Consider the following 11,149-nt stretch of genomic DNA (forward strand, 5'->3'; position numbering starts at 1 on the left):
TTCAATTCAACATTAGGAATGACGATACTATTGGATATCTATTTTTTAGTTTTACATTGGTTTATAATAAAAATGCATAACTTTATTTATCCTTTCCTTTAGTGCTTAGTTATGTAGTTAATAGTACTTATTAGCTATACTTATTTTAGCATGACCTATATAGTATTTTTAGCTTATGTTGATTTTATTATGGCTTATTAATTAGCAATATTTGCTTTATGCAATTTTATTATCTTTGTTATTGAATATTTTAGATAATGCTATGACTTATCTCATATTATTGTGTTATTTTCTTGAAAAATATATTTTATAGTTGTATCTTACTAGACTAAAAAATATTTGGAACACAAGTTACATATTTTGTGCTATGAAGACTTACCGGAAAAATAACCCGAAAAAACCGAGAAAAATCAAGATTGAAAAACCTCATTTAACATAACTAAATCTATATTATATTAAAAGCACGAAAGCCTTTAACAAAATATCATTCGCCTTTTTTAACCTAAATTAATTTCACACTAGATAAAATAGTCATTTCATTATTTTCTTATAATTAGGAATTTAAATCACCTAAAATTTTGGACCTTAAATCCTTCCTTATTTGAACTCGATAGAAACTCCTAATATTTAGAAATTTATAATCTATTAAGTTTTACATTGTATAAATTATTTCCTTGTTTGAAGTACTAACATAAGTATAATTAATATCTTTCACGTTAATTTTATGACTCTTTAGGAGATTGAAATTAGCTTAAATTAGTTTTAGTTCATTGCAGAAACAAGTCACTTACAAATATATATTCACACTTTTTTAAAAGTTTAAAGATAATTGTATACTTAATATTGGAACTAACTAATCAATGTATTAGTTTCGAAGTCAAAGTTCACCATCTTTGCTAAACAAATATACGTGGATATACTATTTTTTATTCAAATATGCTATCAACTCAATCATTCAGAACTGCGACATCTGACAGCCGCTTCCTCGGCACCATTCACAATACTCTGCCCCAAAGGCGATTTGAAGAAGGCCATAACACCGGCAAACTTAACATATTCAATCAAGGACGACGACACTACATCTCGGATGAAGATTCCACCACACCCAAAAATACCAAGTCTCTTTACTTCATCAATCCAACTTGAACATTCATAGTCCGATTGTCTTTCCCTCCGCTGGAAATAAAATACTGAACCTCTGAATCACGCATTGAGAAAAACCTTCTTTTAACTCATTCATTGCCCCTATACGTAGACAAGTATCCTACCATTACTTTAATATTGTGTGATAACAACTCGTGAATATCATAGCAATTGGTGCATAGCCCCAAAACCATCAAAAATATATCTAGAGCTGAGATGACAGAACATCCTTCCACAAGGCGACGACATCAGCCCAATCGAATACGCAGGGAGAAACATCCTACTCTACATCAGTAGTGCCATTAAAATTCCTTGATTCCAAATTTATAACAAGTGCTTCACGTCGCATAAGATTTAATGGGAAGTAAATGGAGGCATAAGCCTCAAAGGAATCAAATCGCACGATGATGAATCAAGAAGGGAAGTGCTCCTAACAGTTTTGTAGCCTCTCGAAGATAAGTACAGACGTCTCTGTACCGATCCGCAAGACTTTACTAGACTCGCTCATGACTCGTGAGACCTAAGTGAACCAAGTACTCTGATACCATGTTGTCACGACCCAAAATCCAATAAGGGTCATGATGGCACCGGACACCACTGTCAGGCAAGCCAACAATAATTACTTAATTGGGTTCTTATTTTTATTATTTTTGAAATCATATTTTCCTTCAATTTAAATGGTAAACAATGTGGATTTACAGAGTAAATAATAATACTTCTAACGAATTCAATACATAACAACCCATAATCATCCCAAAATCTAGTGTCACAAGTATCAACTAGGAATATAAATAAAAATACAACATCTGTCCGGAATACAAATTTGGACAGGAGAAATATAAATACTCTGAAGGAGACTCTGCCAGTTGCGGGTCGCAATATAGAATGCAGCTCACGTAAATCCCCGCATGCATACACGCATCTGCTCTCACAAGACCACTAGTCACATATGTACCTGCACAAAACTGTGCAGCAAGTGTAGTATGAGTACGTGATCAACATTTACCCAGTAAGTATAGCCTAACCCCGGAGGAGTAGTGACGAGGGGTCGACATCGACACTTACTAGTGGTCCAATAATATCATGTACAGTAAAGAGGTAAGTAAATATGAGGCAGAGCAAACAAATGAGATAAACAAGTATAGATCATGTGGTACAAATACCCCTCTTTACGAGAAACTCAGGCTCTCTATTTGAAATTCCATCCTTAACCGGAGCATATATATAAATATAGTGGGTCTCATCAGATAGATTTTCATAACCCAAATCGAAAAAACTCACAGATACTCTGGGTGTTTTCTAAATATTACGCACGATTACTTGAGGATATGATATAGGAAATGCCGAGGCGTACGGCCCGATCCAACATAATAATAAAACTGTGCACTGCCGAGGGTCGAACGGCACGAACCATAGATGCATCTATTAACTGTCGAGGCAAACGGCCCTCTCATATAAAATTGTGGTACATAAATTCTGTCGAGGCGAACGACCCGATCCCATAAGAATAAGAGCCTTTGACGGGTCCTTGGCCCAACTCACGAATAAACGTGTGAGTTGTAATTTCTTTAACAAAACACTTTCAACAAAACATATATGTATATATGTATATATATCACGGAAACATGCCGTAAGAGGAGTAAAATTACTACGGGTCTAATCATGAAATCGTGAAGTCTCTACAATAGTAAGTCTAGTCTCAAATAGAATGTAAAGCAGGGGAATTAATAAGCGAGAGACTACTCAAATAGTACATCTATAGCATGATGTGAGCCTAAGTCTACCCGGACAATAACATGAATGCAGCTACGTACGGGCTCTCGTCACCTCGCGCGTACGTAGTCCCCACAACAAGTAGCACATATCAAACATATCACCTAGGGGTAATTTTCCCCTCACAGAGTTAGACAGGAGACTTACCTCGCTCCGAAATTTCATAACCGACTCCAAAGCCCTCTAACACCTCAAACTGATTCCCGTCCCTCCAAAACTAGTCAATTAAGATGCAACCCAATCAAAAGGTACTCTAATACTCATAATTAATCAATTTATAATAATTTCCAACTCCGCTCGAAAAGTCGATAAAAATTACCCTCGGGCCCACGTGTCCGGATTCCGAAAATTTTTGAAGATAAACACTACTCATAGCATTACGAACACAAATATTTCCGAAAATGTTTGAAGATAAACACTACCCATAGCATTACGAGCTCAAATATATAATTTATTCTCAATTTCATGCCCAAATTCGTGGTCAAAATCCAAAAATATAATTTTTAAGTTTTCTACCAAATCCCCCCCTACCAAAAACCCCATAATTTTTACTAATTTTCATGCTTAAATCCTTATACAAACCATGTATTTAACTTGCAATGGATGGGAATAACTTACCTTGGCATAGATGATGAAAAAACCCACTTAAAACTCTCCAAAATCGCCCAACCAAGTGAAAAATGGAAGAAAAATGGGCCAAATCCCGATTTAAAGGAAACCTCACTGCCCAGCTCGAATTCTCGCACCTACGGGCACTTGACCGCTTCTGCGGTTCCGCAGGTGCGGCAATTATTCCGTTTCTGCAGAGATGCCCCCAGCTGCTGCTTCTGCTTCTGCGCCTTCCCTTTCGCAGGTACGGTCTCGCTTCTGCGGCAAGATAACCGCATCTGCGGTCTCAGCACTGCTCAACTAAAATCGTACATGCTCCCCTCATGGCCGCTTCTGCGGCTCCGCACCTGCGGCCAAAACCTCGCAGGTGCGGTTACACCAGATACCAGCTGCCTCATTATTCCTTTAGTCCAAAAATTAATCTGTTAACCATCCGGAATCCACCCGAGGCCCTCGGGACCTCAACTAAATATACCAACACATCCCAAAATACATTACAAACTTAGTCGAGGCCTCAAATCACTCCCAACAACATCGAATCTAATCACCCTCCAATTCAAACTTAGTGAACTTTGAAACTTCAACTTCTACAATCGATGCTGAAACATATCAAATCACGTCTGATTGACCTCAAATTTTGCATGCAAGTCATAATTGACATTACTAACCTACTCCAACTTCCGGAATTGGAATCCAACCCCGATATCAAAAAGTCCACTTCCGGTCAAACTTCTCAAAAACCTTCAAAGTTCCAACTTTCGTCAAATGACCCCGAAATGACCTACAGACCTCCAAATCCATATCCGGACACGCTCCCAATACCAGAATTACCATACGGAGCTATTCCCAGACTCATAATCCCAAACGGACATCGATAGCATTGAAATGCACTCCATCCCAAATTTATGAAATCCTTCCAAAATGCCAACTTCCACAATAGGAACCGAAATATTTTCGGGTCATCCAAAATCCGAACCGGACATACGCCCAGGTCCAAAATCATCATACGAATCTGTTGGAACCTTCCAATCCCGATTCCGATTTAAGGCGACCTAATGCAAATATATGAAGCAGATGGGGTGAGTAAATTTGATACAATTGATACACTTGCTCTTGAGTCAGTCAATTTAGGTGAACCAATTGAGGTGTTCGAACTGGAAAGGGATTTGATTATTTCAAAAACTAATCAAAGAGAGGTCATGGATGGACAAGTATATAAGGATAAGGCCACATTGAAAGTGATGATGGAGAATTATGCAATTGCGGAAAGGTTTCAATTCTGGGTTGATAGGTCTAATGCTATCAGGTTTGAGTGTTCTTAATTACAACCTGTTGAACAACATGTTTTATTCAATTGTATGGATATATTTTATGAATTTTTGTATAATGTATTCATGGCAAAAAAATTAAAAATACAGCATGTATAATATATGTATTTCATAATATATGATTTCCTTCATTCTATTTTTCATGTATTAGTGTTTCTGTACTTGAGTTTTCTGAAACATTAAAAGATAATCGAAACCAACAACGGAAATAATGATACAACCACCCAAGACTGGTAGTACTGAGTCACGAACTCTAACTGAATACATAGAATGATCACGATGACCGAATATACAATACTGTTTGATTACAAGTTAACAGTACAATGTAATGAAAAGACTCCAAGGGACTGCAACGACCAAGCAGCTCTACCTTGAATCCTTACGATTCCGCTTTAACTCTGCTCAAGTCCGATGTCTCCAATACCTGGCTCTGCATAAAAATGTGCAGAAGTGTAGTATGAGTACACCACGGTCGGTACCCAGTAAGTATCAAGACTAACCTCAGTGGAGTAGAGACGAGATATAGTCAAGACACTCACTAGTCTAATAACCTGTGCAATATAATATACAAAATAATAGGAAGAAAATAACAATAAGGACAACATAAAACAACCAGTGATATGCACAGTAAGACAATAAAATCATCATTAATATCGCTCAACAATTGATAAATACATTTACACCCAGTTAAATCGAGTTCTTCAATTAAATATCTTTCACACATAATTCTTACGAATAAAACTCTTTTTCAAATATAATTTCTTCAAATAAACATCTTTCGAATATAAAATTCTTTCAATAAATATCTTCAAATATAATTTTCTTAAATAAATATCTTTCAAATACAATTCTTTCATATAATTCTTTCTGAATAAAAATCCTTCCAAATAAATATTTTGAATATAATTCTTTCAATTAAAAGTCACCATGTGACACCTCATTTCAAAATCATAAAAAATACGAGTCTCGGCCCATTTTCATATTTTTCGTAAACATGGGTCTCAACCCATTTTTTATGTTTTCACGGCACCTCGTGCCCATAATTAAATCATCATATTTTTCTTGCACCTCGTGCCCTCATTTCATATCACAACTGTGCGGACAACTCACGTGCCAAATATCATTATCATTTCATCATAGCACCTCGTGTCCACATTTCATTTTATAATCCGCCTGGCTATAGTCGCAGCCTCTCAATTTCAACATAAATCAGATTGTTATCAATTTACCAACAACAAGACAAATTGCACAAGATATAAAAATAAACACAAGAAAATCATAACATCACATGAAAATCGTCAACACCACAACCTCACATCATCACATATCGTCCTTGACAATAGCCACCCTTATCGCTCTTATTGCCACCCTTATCGCTCCTATAGCTACCTTTATTGCTCCACCCAGACAATATCAATAGCCACCCTTATCGCTCCGCCCAGACAATATTCTAACAATACAACAACAGTGAAATGCCACCCTTATACCCACATAATATCAACGGTGAAATACCACCCTTATCTCCTCAAAATAATAATTCACACAACACAACAATTTATACGGCAAGTTATCACGGCAACATTACAAAATCAATTCACATTATAGTTTGCTCAATAGCCACAACAAATTCCAGGGATATAACAAAATTAATTAATTTCACAACAAATAGTCAAAAGCTCCACACAATGTGTACAACACCCAAAAATAACCAATAGGGATAGAAACTACCCAACACAAAGCAAAGTCTTCATTAAATTCAAATTTTCAATAATTATATAAACACCTCTTTTTAAACTCATTTAATTAATTATTTGTAGAGGGGAAATCCATAATGAAATTAAATTCCAATAATTATCAACCAACAAATTCACGGAATTACATAAATAATCAAGTAATAATCACATCAAATTGTCATATAACAACAGATTCAACAACAACAAGGATTTAGGCACGACAATTAGATGATTAAATATAAATCAATAATTACCCAATTTACCATACAATATGCTTAGGACTTTAACTCAATAAAATTTACACATATAAGCCGAGTACGTACTCGTCACCTCGCGTAAACGGCTTTTCACATTTCACAAATGGCACATAAGACTCGATGCCTAAGGGGTAATTCCCCCACTCGAGGTTAAGCAAGACACTTATCTTTTTGAAATTATGCCGATATTTCAAAATCACCTTCTTGCTTGAATTGACCAAAAATATATCCACCAAAAATATATCCACCAACTGTTTCATTTCTTTGTAATGACTCTGATGGTGGCAATGTCTTGAACCTCTTTTCTACACCAATATTCTTATTCTCATCCTTATAATTACTCTCTCTATTAATCTTGTTATTATTTTTCTTCCCAAACTTATTCATAAAATAGCCACTTTCATCCTCATAACCAATTGTTTCCACTTTTCTTGATAACCCCTTCTGAATTCACCACAATATTGTTATTTTCACTACTACCCTTACTACTACTACTCTAACTGAAATTCAAAGGGTTTGTGTAAACCCCTTTATTGCTAAAGAGATTGTAATCTGAATTAAGATATTTTGATGGGATATTAGAACTAATAACAGAATTTATAAGCTCACCACAACTCTAATATCAAAGTTTCTTCGTTCTTCAAGCCTTCTTTTTGATACATAATTGTTGCTCCAATTTAAATCATTTGAAGACAAATTTGCTAAGTTGGTTGTTTGTAAACGGCTTACTACTGAATTGGTAAAAAGATGATCGAAAATTCTCCATTTTTTTTGTCACTTTTTCCTATACCTCATATGATAGTTTTCTATAAAAATTCAATCTTGGAAAAAAAAGATGAAGGTTTTTCACAAATACCAAGAAGAGAAATTGTTATAAAAATTGAATCTTGGAAAAAAAGGTGAACTTTAGAGATGAACGGTATGAGAGGATAAAGAAGAGAAATTTTATAGTATAAAGATTGAATCTTGGTATATGTAGGAGTGATTGCTTTACTTACAACTGAAGGATATGAGAGTTAGAGAGAATAAAATAGGGGTAGGTTGACGCAGTAGAGGAAATTTCGCAGAAATGGAGTTGGGAAAGAAAATTTGGTGGGCTTTAAATCACATCAGACAACAGACAACGTTAAACACACGAATTGCGCATCGATTCAAGCGTAATGTATTTTAAAACCTCAAACTTCTACATCTGACGCCGAAACTTATCAAATCAATCCGGAATTACTTCAGATGTCGTACACAAGTCATAATTAACATAACGAAACTATTCAAATTTCCAGAATCGGATTCTGACCCCGATATCAAAAAGTCAACCCCGGTCAAATTTCCTAAAAAAATTTATCTTTCGCCATTTCAAGCCTAATTCCACTACAGACCTCCAAATAATTTTCCGAACACGCTCCTAAGTCCATAATCACCATACGGAGCTATTGACATCATCAAAATTATATTCCGGAGTCGTTTACTCAAAAATCAACCCTTCGGTCAACTCTTTCTATTTAAACTTCTAAATAAGAATTGTTCCTTTAATTAAATTCTGAATCTTCAGTAAATCAAACTCGACCACACCCGCGAGTCATAATACATATTGCGAAACTAGTCGAAACCTTAAGTCACTGAACAGGGCGTTAATTCTTAAAAATGATAAGTCGGGTCATTACATCAACCCGAACCGGTATCAAAGTCTGCACAGAAAGAGCAGAGTGCAGCATCAGTACAACCGACCCCATGTACTGGTAAGTGTCGAGCCTAACCTCGGCGAAGTAGTGACGAGGCTAGGACAAGACACCCACATATAACCTGAACAATATAATCATGCTAGTGGCAACAACAGTAAATAAAGAAATAACGCAAAAATAATGGGAAGGGAACATACAGTGGAGGAATACAACATAAAGAGTGAGAATAATGAAAAGACAGAATTAAATCGAAAATCCTTAAACGAATTGAGCAATTAAAACAGCAAGAAAAACTGCACGGCATCACCCTTCGTGCTTTTACTCTCAACCTCACCAAATAAATAAATAGAACGGCACGGCATCACCCTTCGTGCATTAAACCTCTCATAATATATACGATATAACCCTTCGTGCTTTAAACCTCTCATAATATACACGGCATCACCCTTCGTGCTTTAAACCTCTCATAATATACACGGCATCACCATTCGTTCTTTACACTCTTCTCATAATATAAATAATGCATGCACGGCATCACCCTTCGTGCTTTAAACTCTTCCTCACCATATAAATAAATCACGCACGGCATCACCCTTCGTGTTTTACACTCTTTCTCACAATTCACAGAATCAATAACAACGGATAGAGAGAAGTTTCACAAAGAAATCAATATTTCATCAATGATTACTTTCACAATTTAACATCTCAACCTCGAATCAATATTCATAATTTTATCAACCTTGGTGTAACCGGATACAAGTCTCCCAACATTTCAACAACAATAAGCATGGATAACAAGATTTAAGACTACAAATTTGCAAGAATGGAATTTCACTCGCATGCTATGACTCGTCCACAACACATAGATGCCCGTCACCTCAACTATACATCGTATTCAACAACAAAAACACGTAGCAAATACTCATACAATACCTATTCCCTCAAGCCAAAGATAGACACAACACTTACCTCGCTTCAAAGGCCACTTAATTCTCAATCACAACTTTTTCTTTGGAATTCATCTCCAAACCACTCTTATCTATTCAAAAATGACTCAATAATATCAAATATTGCTTAAGAAATCAATTATATTGCATAAATTAAATTCCCCAAATTTTTCCTCCAAAAAGTTAAAAAATCGACCCCGGGTCCGCTTGGTCAAAACTCGAGATTTGGACCAAAATTCTTTTACCCATTCACCCCCGAGCCCGAATATGTAATTAGTTTTGGAATCCGACCTCAAATTGAGGTCTAAATCCCCAAATTTCTGAAATCTCTAGTTTCTACCCAAAACCCCTAATTCTACCATGAAAACCTTAGGTTTTAGGTTGAAAATTTTGTAAAATATAGTGAAAGATTGAAAGAAACCAGCTTAGAATCACTTACCTATAATTTGGGAAAGAAATAGTCTTTGTAAAAATCACCTCTTGTGTTTTAGGTCTTGAAATTTTGGGAAATGAATGAAAATTCCCGTCCAAAAGTCATTTTGATCAGCTGCATATGTCGCATTTGCGACCTGAGCTTCGCAAATGCAAAGGAACAATCGCAATTGTGATGCCCTTCACAATCTCGTTGCCTTCACAAATGCGAGGAAAGTGTCGCATTTGTGACCACTGAACCTCGCAAATGCGAGTAGATGTTCGCATTTGCGAACCTGCCCTTCCCAGACTCCCTTCGCAATTGCGAAGGTAACCTCGCAAATGCGAGAACTGCTGGCCCAAGCTTCTGCTCGCAATTGCGGACCCTGTTATGTTCGCATTTGCGATGCCTGATCTCGCAATTGCGAGATCAGAGGCCTGCAACAGGTTCAGTTATACCAGCAAAATTTTCTAAGTTCAAAACATCCTGTGGCCTATCCGAAACTCACTCGAGCCCTCGGGACTCCAAACCAAACATGCACACAAGTCTAAAAATATCATACGAACTTGTTTGCGCGATCAAATCGCCAAAATAACACCTAGAACTACGGATTTAGTACCAAATCAAATGAAATTCTCAAGAACACTTTAGAATTCATAGCTTCTCAACTGGACGTCTGAATCACGCCAAATCAACTCCGTTCTCACCAAATTTTACAGACAAGTCTTAAACATCATAATGAACCTATACCGGGCTCCGGAACCAGAATACGGACCCTGCACTAACAATGTCAAACATCAATCAATTCTTGAAAATAAATAAATTTTCGGACTTTTAATTTTCATCAAAAATTCATAATTGAGCTAGGGACCTCCGAATTCGATTTTGGGTATACGCCCATGTCCCATAATTCGATACGGACCCACTGGGACCATCAAAATACGGATCCAGGCCCGTTTACTAAAAATATTGACCGAAGTCAACTAAAATTAACTTTTAAGGCATAAATTCTTATTTTCATCAATTTTCAACATAAAAGCTTTCCGGAAGCCTGTCCGGACTGCGCACGCAAAATCGAGGAGGGTAAAAATGAGATTTTAAGGCTTAAGAGCGCAGATTTGAGTTCTAAAACATAAGATGACCCTTTTGGGTCTTCACACAACCATGTTGATTAATATTGATTTATCTATATCTATATATTGATCATCTTTTCCCTTTAAATATATATTACACGTTGATTAAAATATTATTTATTTTTTTTAATAATA

The sequence above is a fragment of the Nicotiana tomentosiformis genome, chromosome 9 (assembly GCF_000390325.3).
Source record: "Nicotiana tomentosiformis chromosome 9, ASM39032v3, whole genome shotgun sequence".
Taxonomy (NCBI): Eukaryota; Viridiplantae; Streptophyta; class Magnoliopsida; order Solanales; family Solanaceae; genus Nicotiana; species Nicotiana tomentosiformis.